We start from the raw sequence: 13,639 nt of genomic DNA, 5'->3' as shown, positions 1-13,639 counted from the left end.
GGGGATGCCCGCCCGTACCCCGCTGCAGCGCTGTCCCCAGACCTCCGTGTGCAGGATGAAATGTGCCAGGCAGTCTGTGAGCCAGACCCACATCACAAAACTCCAAGGGTTGTGCTGTGTCTTTGGTGGAGGTGCAAAGGCATGTGAAAAGGGGGGTCACAGAGAACTCAAGATCTTGGTCTATATTTTGGGACAGGAAGATGCCAACAGTGCCCTGGATCAGTGTGACTCAGACTCCCTGATGGGTCCGTCTGGACAGGGTCTGGCTAGAAGCCAGGAGCTCGCAGCTCCACAGGCCCTGAGCCAGAGTTCCCCACACTGGCCAACAGGCTGGCAATCGGTGCTTAAGCACCGACCGCCCCACCGTGAGGGCACCTCCTGTCCCTCTCAAGCTCCCAGCTGTGCAGTGGCAGCAGAGGAGCTGATCCGGGCTTTCATTTTTGCTTCATACACCACAGGGATGAGAAGGGAAGAGGGCACCTAGCAACCTGTCTCCATAGCAACTCTCCCTCATCCCCTCCTGTCCCCAGGGCAGCCCCTGAGTGTCACAGAGGGGTGCCAGAGAGGGCTCAGACTTCAAAGAGCTACTCCCAGACCACTGACACCTGCCCTGCCTTCAGGTGGGAAGGGTGGGGCTCCAGAGATTTGTCCTGCAAGAATGCTAATAAGACAGGAAGATTAAAAATTACTGCAAGCCTCTTGTCTTCTCAGCCAGTCCCCAGTCACCAAGGTTCCCTCCCTCCCTTCCTTCCTTTTCCTAGAAAATCATTCCTATACATCCTTTATACTATGAAGTTTATAGCTTATATGACAAGAAACCACCTTTAAGATGTGATTATTTTCCTAAGAAAACTATTTTTGATATTAAGCAAATATAGTTTCTATTAAAAACTCTGAGGCAGACACATTTTACAGTGTTAATCAGAGGCAAAGTTGCTCCCCAGGAAAGACTCAGTAAAGATAGGTATTTCTAATATTTTCATTGCCACGTCGGCACACCCCACCACTTGTTCTTCTATCTGGAACAGTTGGGATCTACAAACGAATGGAGAATAGCGAATATAATGAAGGTAATGTGTTAACAATGGCCTGAATCTACAGATTTGCATTAATGAGCTTATCTATATTTAATCAGCAAGCTCTTATTGCATGCAGACAGCACAGTGGGCAGCAACCAAGATCCTGTCCCCTGGAGAGCCAAGGAGGTCACCAGGGTCCCACCCCTGCCCTGCAGCCGTTGCACTTTGTGGCCAGCGCTGCTCCCTGGGCTCTGCCATTCATGACTTGTAATTCCCCCTCATCTTCCCTCCCCAACCAGGTGCGATACACTGTGGGCTGAGATCCCTTGTTTCACTGTGGTGATCAGGAGCTCAGGAATTCCTGAGGGATCTTTGCCCCAAATTTCTGATGACAGGACCTGCGACAGTCAGGAGAGAACAGGAATTTGGGCAAAAAAGCCTCCGGAACAGGCCAGTAGCCGGAAGGCTGCCATGGCCTCTTCCCGCCACTGTGGACTTTTCCTTGGCAGTGGTGCCCCCCGTCTGATGAAGGGGCCACACCTGCAGCCTTGCCTCTGTCGGGCGCCTCCTCCCCAGAGGCGAGGTGCTCCGTGGGCGGCACTCTCTGCCTCGCTCTGCCCCTCGGCTTCCCGAGCTCTTCATCTGCAGCCAGGACGTCTGTGCTGCCTCTCCTCCCCGCCAAGGCACCACGCCATTCTGCCCTCTCCTCGGAGATCATGCCCAGCTGCTCCCACCCCATGAATATTTTCGTCTTTGTGGTCTTCACCTGCCACAGGTGTTCTCATAACAGCATCCCTCCAGGACACGCTGTGGCCTGTCAGTCAAACCCAGGGCGCTCAGCTGGGCAGTTTGGGTCAAAGTGTACCCCTTGCCTTGGGCAATTCCTGAGAGTCTTATGCCTGTTTCATGTGAAAACAGGGGTGACAGTGGTAGATTCTGCTTGAGGGGTTGCTGGGGAGGTAGAGGGGCAGTTAGAAGGGGGGGGCTGAAAAAGACACTGTGGGTGCACGCCAATCACTGGCTCTTACTGTGGGAGTGCTGAGCCACCTACTGCCAGTGTAGTGAGATCCAGGAAGGGCTGGTCTTGTTACCGGTTACTGTGGCACTCAGGGGTGTCCTGTCTATGCCAGGGAGACATAACTGGACTCTGTGCCATGACTTCCCCCTTGCAAAAGGTCCTCAGCCTCCAGCAAGGGTAAGACCTCTACAACCCGCCTGTTTTCAAAAACACTTTAGTTCTTTCTCGGCTCTAACAAAGATACTCACAATGCTAGTATACACTGTTTTTTTTTTCCTATTTTATGAGTGGAACTTGTTCTGAGCCACATGCAGAGTGGATGGCACAGTTTCATTCAAACCCAGGATGCCTCTGTCCTTCCCTGGGCTCCTGAGAGCCTGCTCCAAAGTCAGTAGGAGCTCCTCAGGGCCACAGGAGAAGGCCATGGCAGGATGGCAGGTAGACTGCTGCACAGCAGGGGCACTGCTTGCTCTGGGCAGGCTCCACCCTCCTGTGCCTTCCACAGCAGAAATCCTGACCCCTCCCTCTGTGGCCAGGACCAGTGCTGCCACCAGCACAGAGGGCCCTTCATTCCTGCCCTCCCCACGAGGGAAGCTGGTGGGCGCAGCACCTGAGCCACAAAACAGGGCCCGACAGAAGTCTGATGACTGGAAGTACAGCTTCCCGGCTGTGCCAGTGGTGGAGCAGAGCAAAACTTGCCATCTGTGGCGCAGCTAAGCAGTGCCGGGTGCCTGGAGCCCAGCAGGTGAGAACAGGTGACTGCGTGGTACCTTGGACTGTGCCTTATACCAGTCCTGCTGTGGCCAGCACCCAGATCGCCGCCCAGAAAACCAGGAGCCCCACAAAGGGCTGTGAGGGTGGGTTGTGAGGGAATCAGACCCTCTGTGCTGCAGAGGGCACTGTGCATCAGCTCTGCCCTTACCTCACAGAGTTGCAGTTTGGATGAGTGAGAGATATGTAACCACAGAAGGCCGCCCCGGGACAGGCTCCATGGAGGAGGGCCACAGAGAGAGGGGAGGGGGCCAGACACCCCAGGGTGCGCAGGAGACTTACCTGGGGGAGATTCCTGTTTAAAAGAGAGAGGGATCACACAGGGCCTGGCTGCCTGGGGCTAGAGAAGGCCAAGCAGCTGGTGGTTGCAGTGAACGTTGTCTGGTAGACTCCGAGCATGTACAACCCTGAGGCAGGGGCTTCCAGAGGGCCTGGACTTACCTGGCCAGCTGGGGCTGGTCTCTCTACACGCTGGGGCAAAGCCCCACAGTGGGTCACCCTCTTGTGCTCAGCCTGTCCCCTGAGAGACGCAGATACCTCAGAGAGGTCTTCATATTCCCTGGGGAGATAATGGGTTCTTGCTGGGCCCACTGGCCCTTGGGGCCAGTAGCTGGTCCTGATCCAATAGCCTCAGGATGCTCCATCTCCCAGGAAAGCCCATTTTTTTCTTTGGTCTGCAACACTGTCTTAAGTTCTTCCTAAAAGAGGGTCCCCAGCCCTCTACCACACCTGCCACATATAATTTAGCCATCCAGTGTTGACAGGCAGCGACCCTTGTCTGCCTTGCATTTTCTCTTCTCTGAGCTAAATATCTCCAGATGCTTTTTTCCTGGAGTGATGTGGCTTGAGTCCCCTGCCCGCCCCCCACACACACACAGTCCTGGTCACACTGGAGTGTGACCGGAATGTTCCATTCAGTCCCTCCTTGCAGCTGTCATGTGCACGGGGTACCCTTCCATGCAGCATGGGGAGGGGAGAGGGTGCTGCGGGAATGAGCTTCAGACTCAGGGCATCACATCCGAGTTCAGGCTCCTCCTCCACGTGGAATCGTGGCTGCTCTGTGCTTTGTTCTTAACATCACACCTGCTTCAGTTTGCTCAGCCTGTTTCTCTGAACTTGCTCTCTGAGCACATCCTGGACGGCAGACACTCTGCTTCTCTGGCAGGTAGGTGTCCAGGTGGCCTGAGTGTGCCTCATGCATCCTGTGCTCCTGGTCCTGATGGCCAGCGCACTGCAAGCCACACATCCCACACTGAGCTCTCCAAGGATAGTGATCTTCGGTTGAGGAAATGAGCCTGACGTCCTCTCTGGGAGGTTAAAGAGCCAGCATTGTCTCTATGGGGTCACGTGGAGTCTCTGCCATCCACTGCCTCCTGCCGTGCTGCCCTTTGCTGAGGGGACCATGGTGCATCTTGGCCTCCCCACCTGGCCTCTGGGACCATCTGATCCTGGGAGAGCACCCGTGGGTGCAGGAGTCTGTGGGTCACGGGGCAGCAGCCTCTCCTCACACCTCCTTCTCCTCCCTCCTCTTCTCTCTCCCCCGGCTACTCACTGCCTCTCTCACTTCCGATGCTTTCCTTCCCCCAAACCAAGGCTGATCTAGTCTTCTCCTCCGTGGAGCACACCTCAGTGATTGCAGATCAGAGCACCTCAGTGATTACAGATCAGAGCATCTCAGTGATTGCAGATCCCCCCCAGCCACCTTTCTGGCCAGTGCCCGATGCCTGCTCTGCTTTCCCGCCTCTTCTTTGCAGAAGGGAGCTGGTGACAATCAGTGGACGTTTTGCATTTCAGAAGCTGCTATGGACGGCTGTGTCCCTAACTCAGCTAACTAACCTGTTTCACCTTCCTGCTAACTCCTTCACTCTCCTAATTTTACAAGACCTGAAAGGGCGAAGTGCAGATGGGAACAGATGAGCCTCGCATTTGCAGAACAAATGAACCTTTCCATAAACCATGACAGAGGCAGAAGTGGGAACTATGGATAATAAGGGAACGTTGTAAAGAGTTTAGCTGAGTAAAAATACCAGAAGATGCCTGTCCTCTAATGTCAGCCTTGTCACTCTGTGTGTGCCTTTAAATAAGAGACAGAACCTATTTAGAGTAATTTCCTTGCCTGTAAAATAAGGATATTTGATTACTCTATTATTGTTAAAACCTCTTGCAGAATTAATTATGCGAAATCATTTGTAAATATGACCCATTAAACATCATGTAAAATGAGGAAAAGGCAGATTTCAACGGTGAAAGGAAGAATAGTTCCCTTTATTTTTTTTTCTTTTAATAAAGGACTGAAAAGGAAGAAAATAAACTGGAAAAAAAAAAAAAAGTTTGAAACCCGGACATTTATACCCAGAGGGTAAAGTGTGAGACAGGACTGGGAGGAGAAAAGAGACATGGTAGCACAAGGCCCAGAGCGCGAAAACCATGGAGTGTGCCAGGATTACACGGAATGGGGGGAATGTGGAATCTTTTAATTCCTCTAATTGGAATAAAAATGTTTTCTCTACAAGACCACATAAGGGCTTCAAAAACTAAAAGTTCCACAAGCCTGAAAAACATAGGAAAAATAGACAAGGAAAACTAAAAGAACAAGAATATTAAAGGTTGGGAAGGACATCTCAGCAGGGTAGGAAAAGCTTGTGGCTGCCTCTGCTGTGGACCCTGGGCTCCTGGGAGACCGGCTTCCCCAGGATTGGCTGAGATCTGTGATCCCGTGGAAACTGCCTGTTTTTAAATTGTATGGCTTACTTGCAAAGGAGCACTCAGCCCTACGTGGGCCAGGAGAGGGAGAACTCCCTGCCCTGGGCTCTGCCACCTGGAGGCCCTACACACAGCACTCTCTGCATGGCCCACTGAGGCCCAGGTCTGCCCGAAAAAAAGGGGTCCTTCATGTCCTCTGGCCATCTGAGCTGTGCTCCCTGTTCCAGCTGCCCTCCCACCCTGGAGCTGGGCGCCTGTGTCTGTGTGAGCCCCAAGGGTGGTCATGCTAGCGGTGAGCTGGTGGCTGTGTCCATCTGTGGTGGGTCACTGGTCTGTCTCACATGCAGTCCTGTTGGTTATGGTGTGAGAAAGCCGGCACTCTAGAAGGCACAGCCTTTGGAAAGGACTCTCTGAGCCCCCTCCTGCCCCACACTAATCTATACACCTGAGGAACGGGGGCTCCTTAGCCCCTATTCGCTTACCCCTGCAGACCCAAGGGGTGCGGCCGTAGTGCTCTTGCCAGCTTGGAGGCCAGGGCCATCTAAGACCTAGGTAGTACAGGGGCGCTCAGCCTTGTACTCCTCAGCCCGGCCCTGGGTCTGGGAAGGAATTCCCTGCAACAAGCTCCATAGATGCCTTTGAAATGTATTGCACTGCATTTAAGTGGCAATAACTGCCTTAGAGCTAAAGTATTCAGCCAAAGGTGAGTACCTCTCTCGTGGCCCTAGTGGCCCTAGTGCCCCCGCAGAGCCCAGAGTGAGACCCCCTTGCATGTGGAAATGGGAGCCCGCCCTGCACTGTGAGTGTTGTTGTGAGTGCACCACGCCCTGAATGGGACTTGCTCCCCCAGTGTGGGTGAGAGGCGAGGGGTGGTGTTTGTTGCCTTGAGTTGGCTGCACTAGTCACCTGTTGTATTTTTTTTTTTTTTTTTTGCATGGGTCCTCGAGTCCAACCCCAATACTGGCTCCGGCTGCCCCAGCCTCTTGTTTAGCCGCTCCACTGCTGCTGGACGTGCATGTGCTCTGGCAGCAGGTTCCCAAGGACACATCCCGTTAAGTGAATGGGACGTCAGGATGTGCTAGGTACGTTCTGCCGCACTGCGCAGGGGCCGCTGCTGGGTGTGCGGGCGCCGTCAGCCCTGCAGCAGCTCACAGTGTTGGCAACAGGGGTCCGAGTCAGGCGCCCTGGGCAGCAAGGGCAGCATGAGCCACACGGATGGCTGGCGAGTGGAGACACGTAGGCTGCATGACTGAGCAGATGGACAAGGCTGCATGCGCATGGCCCGTGGAGCTGTCCTGGCAGCCCCCGGTGCTCCCAGAAAGCCAGGCCTGCCGCATGAGCATCCCCCAGGAAAACAGGCCTGGGGCAGCGCCTTTGGGGTCCAGTAACCCAGAGCCCTTCTCACCCAGACCCCATGCAGCTGCACTGTCCCAGGGCATCACGGGGCCACGGCTACCTGAGCAGGGGTCGGGGGGAAGGGGGAGGCTTGCTGCAGGAGTGTTAGTGGTCGACCCACCGCTGCTGCTGCTATGGGCCTGCCAGCCTCTGAGTCCAGCTGTGAGCATCTCTGTTCATCTGAGGGTGTGTAATCCACACGGCCTCCAGAGTGGCCCCGTGGGATGAGAGGATGTGTGTGTCCTGCTCAGTACAGTTCGCAGGCTCCATGGAACTAAGAAGGCCCCTCCGCCCAGCAGACCCACCCTATTCCACCCGCCATGGCCTCACAGTTGCTTGGGCATTCTACCAGCACAAGTCTCGGTCACCACAGCTTCTGAGTTTCATCTGTACATGACACTTGCACATTCTTAGTAATGCCTAGGCCTAATCTATTCCAAAATGTTGTCTGAATCAACAAGAAAAAAATGTTTCTAAAACTAAGTTAAGGGGGACCCTTAAAATTCTTTCCCATTTATTTGTTTGTTTTTAGTGTAATTTAAAAAGAAAAATGCTTGGGACCAAAAGGAAAAGGAGTTTTGTGTTAATGGACTAGAGGTCAGAAAATCAGTCTGCAGCCAGACGCTGCCGGTGTAGACACCAGTCTGCAGCCAGACGCTGCAGGTGCAGACACCAGTCTGCAGCCAGACGCTGCGGGTGTAGACACCAGTCTGCAGCCAGACGCTGCGGGTGTAGACACCAGTCTGCAGCCAGACGCTGCCGGTGTAGACACCAGTCTGCAGCCAGACGCTGCGGGTGTAGACACCAGTCTGCAGCCAGACGCTGCGGGTGTAGACAGGTCTACTCATGTTCTGAGACGTGCAGGCTTTCTCAGGGCCAGAGGGTCCTAAATACCATGTTGTATCAGCCCCTCAGCTGGCTCTCAAGAAACAGCAGAACAGGAGACCCACGGTGTCTCAAGGATGCAGACAGACACCTGGGGGGTCCCGAGTGTGGGGAGGCAGAGGCTTGTGCATCCTGTGTTGACTGGGGTCTCCACACAGCTGATGTGTGTGTGTGTGGGTGGGTGCCTGCAACATCCTTTCCCCTGAGAAGGCACAGGGCAGGTGGAGCCAGGTCCTGTGGGCAGGGGAGGCTCCCCCTGGGAAGAAGGCAGCCAAATGGTGGCTTGGAAAATGTCAGACCCCAAGGCCAGACCCACTCTACTGGGTTAGAGTGGGAAAGAGTTCAAAATATGGAGACCTAACAAAATTTTTAAAAGAAAGAAAATTATTGGATAACTTATTAACTCTAAAGCAACATACAGCTCGGTGCCCGTAGCACAGTGCTTAAAGTGCTGGCCACATACACCAAGGCTGGCAGGTTCAAATCCAGCCTGGGCCAGCTAAACAACAATGACAATTACAACAAAAAATAGCTGGGCATTGTGGCAGGCACCTGTAGTCCCAGCTACTTGAGAGGGCGAAGCAAGAGAATAGCTTAAACCCAAGAGTTTGAGGTTGCTGTGAGCTGTGACAGCACAGCACTCTATCGAGGGCAACATAGTAAGACTCTGTCTCAAAAAAAAAAAAAAGCAATTTACAAGATTTGTCTTTCCTTGAGTTTTATGTCATTTATTTAAAAATTGGCCAGAACAATGTACAGTTGTTCCTTGGTATCCCTGGGGGTTGGATCAGGGCCCCCTGCAGATACCAAAATCTGTGGATGTTCAAGGCCCCTGGAATAGCACAGGGCAGTGTGTGCAGACACCCAGCACCGCCTCCCCACGCTTTAGATGTCTCTAGAATATGTACAAGTACAATACCTAACGAGATGAGGGCTATGTTGCTATAATAGTTGCTATAATGGCTATTTTTTTGTTGCAGTGTGGCCGGGGCCGGGTTTGAACCCGCCACCCTCGGTATATGGGTCCGGCGCCCTACTCACTGAGCCACAGGCGCCGCCCCAATGTGTTCTTTTTTAAATTGTATTGTTGTTTTTTATTGTTTTTCCCAAGTGGTTTTGATCCCTGGTTGGTCGAGCTTACGTAACATGGGGAGCTACACAGAACAAGGGCAGACAGTACATCGCTTATAAGTAACCTGGTTTCTTTCTGTTTGAAGAGAAAGTTGCAGAAGTGTAGCATAAGAATAAGTGTATCCATTTTTCCATTTTAAAATGTCTTTATTTTGCCTTTCTCTATATTTCTGTATTCTTTCCCATTTATATAATAAAAAGAATCAAAATTTAAAAATATATATTTTTAAAATAACATCTATTTAGTAAAAAAAAAAGAAGTGCTTTAGGCAAAAAAAAAAAAAAAAAAAAGGCTTTTTTTTTTTCTTTTTTGAGAAACCAAGTCTCCTCTATGGCTAGCTTAAGTGAGGAGGCACAATTCTAGCCCAGTGCAGCCTCGAGCTCCTAGGCTCAAGTGCTCCTCCCACCTCGGCCTCTTAGGTAGCTGTGACATCACCGCACCCAGGGAGACAAGACCTCGCTCTGTTGCCCAGGCTAGTTTTGAACTCTTGGCCTCAAGAGATCCTCCCACCTTGGCCTCTCAAAGTGTTGGGATTTTAAGTGTAAACCACCAACCCTGGCCAAAAAGAAAAAAAGTTTTTGAATTGAAATTTCTATATAGTGGGGCAAAGGTTTCACATGTGTATATGTGGCCAGAATCATTCTGACTTACAAATGTTTTTTTCTACTATAGATAAGACTTATTTTACATTTTTATTATTTCTTTTAAAATTTAGGTCATTAAAAAATTATATTTATTTTCATATTTTATGTGTTACTAATTTAGCCCCCTCTATAGAACTGTCATGAAACAAAGGAACAAAAAGAAACTCTTAAAAGGGCTTCCCTGAAATTCTTCAAAGAACTAAAAATATATTAGTCTGACTTTATTTTTCATTGTTCTAAATATTATTTATGTATGTTTAGAAAGCAGACAACCTTAGCAGGCTGGCCCGATTAGATTAGGTCAACCACAGAGAGAGATTAATCCAGACACAGCCCCCACACACTGGTGCTGTGAGCTTTATTTATACAAGCTTTGAAAATAAGTAGTTGACTCCATCAAAAGGAGAGAGCATGTGTCTCCTCAAGACATTTTCTCCTGTGAGCTGATTTGGGGCTGACTGATTTGGGCCAGACGCTGCTTGAGGCACAGGAGAGTCCCCACCACCCCCGGGTCCTGCCTCCCAGGGCGTCCTCCCCGAGGTCATCAGTGTGAGCACGTTATTGGGCGGGGGGTGGGGGGGGAGGTTGAGAGACAAACCCTGGGCTGACTCCAGACGTGTAATTCACACTCCGTCCAGCAGGATCACAGCATGGCCAACTCTGACCCCCCAGAACAACATTAGCTGCCTGAGCTCCTCCTTAAGGAGCCAGGACTCAGATTGACAGAGCTGCAGTTAGGGTACCCCCCGCCCATGCTTGCAGAGCATACCATCATGAAGAGAGTGTCCTGTTCTTAATGGCTTAGTATGATTTGAGTATTTATTTAATTTTCATATTTCTTACTGAAAGAGAGAATGAGATGGTGGGGTGTAGAGGGGCCCCCTGTGACCGTCTGTGTGCTTGATGGAGTAGCAGCCCAGCTTCAGTCGGTACATACAACTGTCCCCATTTCTGCTGCCGTTTCAAGTGTAACGGGGCAGCACAGCAGTGGGCTTTGTGCCTGCAGAGGACAGGTGAGAGGCACGCCTGAGCAAGTTGTTGGTTATCCCATCTTTGTGGTATGTCCTAATACAGAAGGGTATGATTTTTATGATTATGGATTTTAATGCAGAAATGTCAAATCGTTTTTGATGGCAGTATGTACATCTTCTCACCCCCATGTGCATGTGGTCAGTGGTGATTCTCACGTCAGTGAATTACAGAGAGAGCCAGAGATACACAGGAGTGCTGGGGGGCAAGGTTCAGAGGTCTCTGTGATGGCTCATCTGCAAAAGTGGCAAAACCTCAGCTGTTCCTACTGTAGAATGGCCTGCTGTGAAATCAGAACACCAGGTTTTCCGAGGTTTTTGTTTGCTTTTTTCCATGTCTTCCCTAACTTCAACACTGTTTTAAAATAGTTTATTGTAATTTTTCCTTAACCATTTTTAAAAATCTATACAAGACCAGTTTTCTCAGATAGTAATATGCACGACCCAAAATTATATATTTCCTCTTAATAGTGCTTAATCTCAGGCAAACACGTGACCAGAGATAAAGCAAAATCAGGAATATTTTTGTCTTGAATGTGGAGCAACAAACAGATTTTGAGATTATTTATTCATCACTTTCTTTCCCTGATATTTTTTACCAATAATGCCTTTGGAAAATAAAACAAAATTATGGAGAGAGAGCCAAGTGTTTTATTTAATGCAGCTTTACATTTTTAACCATCCGTCAGAACTGAGAATAGCCCTGGCGTTCCTGATCACGGCAACTCTCAGGGAAGCAGGAAGGGAGGTTGTGTGCTCTGAAGCCTCCCTGCGGTGGGGAGGGAGGGGACATCGCCATGGAAACCCAGGGAGCCTCTTCTGCAGCTCAGAGCCGGAGCTCAGCAGCACAGGCTGCGCCTGGTCTTACCCCAGGGGACGGCAGTGCCCCCACAGCCCCCTTCATGGGAAGGATGTGCTATTAGATGGGAAGATGCAAATCGGAGTTTTGCCGGTCCCTTTCACAGCACTCCCAACATCAGGGATCCTGGAGTCTACCCTTTTGAGAATCAAAGATCTTTTTGTTAGGCGAAGAATCATGTCCTATTTATTGACTTCAGAAAATTGTATATTTGAATATTGAGATTTATTAAGGCTGGGAAATTTGTATGCAAACCTAAGATTTTAAAAAGCCTTACAGTCTCGAACAGTAGCATAAATGTGAACCCCCAGGACAGCTGGACGAAAGAACAGTGAAAACCCCATCTGGTCTGCCTTATGTGGTCCTGAAGCACCACCTAAAGATGAAAAAGCTGAATTACTACCCCCCAAAAAACCCAGGAATTGGTTATTTCTGGGAGACGCAATCTGTATTTTGACTGTGTTTCCCCTGGGCGCCATCTGGTAGCAGGAAAAAGGATGCTCCGGGGCAGTGTCGGCACCAGGGGACAGGAGAGGCACCCCGCCCCCTCCTCATGTGGGAGGGCAGGGCGCAGGCCCAGGGGGCCGAGAATCCTGGCCTGTTAAACACTTCCACGTGTGCACAGCCGGCAAGTGGAGTATCTGGATTCAACCCCCTTTTGCCCCTTTTTCTTAAAAAAACTTTTTTGAGAAAGTCCTCTGGCTGCTGACTTTTTTTCTTTCTCAACACAGTTAAAGCTATAAAAACAAGCCAAATCAATATTCTCTTGTTTGTGTTCATGGTGCAAAGGGACATCTTAGGCTCCTCTTTCTTATTAAATGATGAATTATATATTTGTAAATGGCATTTAAACACATAGCAACTAGTGCGACATTTTTTACAGGTAGTAAAACCTGATTTTCATGGTATTATTTTGGATATATTACCTCACTTGCAATTTGAGCAGAATAGGTCAACTTCCTTCTGCCCCTACCAAAAACAAACAAACAAAAAAGACGTATTAAAATGAATGCATTTTAAGCAAACATGCCCTATGTGTATTATGTGAGGTGTTTAGGAAGCCTTTTCTTGAGTGAAAGGGAAGATAAAATGTATATTATTAGCTGGTAGGAAGAGTTTGTTTCTTGTTACATTTTCAAAACAGAAACTTGAATGAAGATTAGCTTTTCTTAGAACAATTTTTTTTTTTGGTTGCGAATTTTCTTCCCCACATGGAAGTGCTAGAGTCAGGTTTACACACATGGTGTCTGGACAGTGATTGATGACCGACCGACTGGCCTTATGATCATAATTTAAGTGTAACAAAAGCAGTCTAACTATCAGATTGGGAGTCACTGTTCCAATATGTGTATCTCGTCCCTGTTCTTCCTCAAACTCCTATTTTAGACCCCATGTTCCCCCTGTAAAGGGGCGTCGGGGGGTGCACGGGAGAGTTCTCTGCTGGCTTCTCATTCAACTCGTCCCTCTAACAGGATGTGACTATGTCAGTTCTGTACCCTAAGAAGGAGAGCTTTGTTCCCTTTCCTGGGATGAAAGAATGCCAAAAATTGTTTACACATCCGAGTATCAGACCAGGACACTCATACACTTGAACTTACCCAGTTTCCTGTATTCCCACTCAAGTCCCTGTCCTCCTCTGATCTGAGAAAGCCTGTCTGTAAGCAACTAAGTTGCTGGGCTGATCTTAGCACCCAGCGGCCAGAGTGACTTTCTGAGTGGAGAGGAAGCTGAAATCTTCAGGAGCAGTAAACGTTCAGTAAATATTTAAAATGTGAGGTCTTGCTCATAGGTGCTTACTGCAGAGAGATGGCGTATTTGACGTCGCTCCGAGGTGGTGATAGTGTTTACAAAAGCACTTTATCCTTGTCTTTTTGGGGGGTGGGGGGGTTATAAATTCAATGAAAAGGAAGATGAGTTTTTTCTTAATTTTTGTCCTTAACTTTTACATGTCTCTTTGGTGCAAATGCAACTGAAATAGAGTAAAGAGAAAATGTTTCTGGAGTCCTAAGTTTTAATTCTTTAGATGACATACATAGTTAAGAAGTTATACAGAAGGCAATAGCAAAACTCTTCAAAAACATTCTCTCAAAGTAGAGCCCTGGCCAAGCCGGATCTAAGTGACCAGGTGAAGTCATGTAGCTAGGCTTACACAGGGGAGCACAGCTGCCCCTCAGCTGTTCTGAGT

At 49.6% G+C, this 13,639-nt stretch overlaps 1 protein-coding gene across 14 annotated transcripts in view; it reads left to right on the top strand.

The window, feature by feature from the left end:
- MYT1L (myelin transcription factor 1 like) overlaps positions 1–13,639 on the top strand; it is a 476,241-nt gene that overhangs the window by 421,881 nt on the left and 40,721 nt on the right. The gene's annotated exons all lie outside the window — the stretch shown is intronic.

The sequence above is a fragment of the Nycticebus coucang genome, chromosome 4 (genome assembly GCF_027406575.1).
Source record: "Nycticebus coucang isolate mNycCou1 chromosome 4, mNycCou1.pri, whole genome shotgun sequence".
Lineage (NCBI taxonomy): Eukaryota > Metazoa > Chordata > Mammalia > Primates > Lorisidae > Nycticebus > Nycticebus coucang.
The sequence above is the reverse complement of the archived record's forward strand: the minus strand, read 5'-3'. Positions and strand labels throughout refer to the sequence as shown.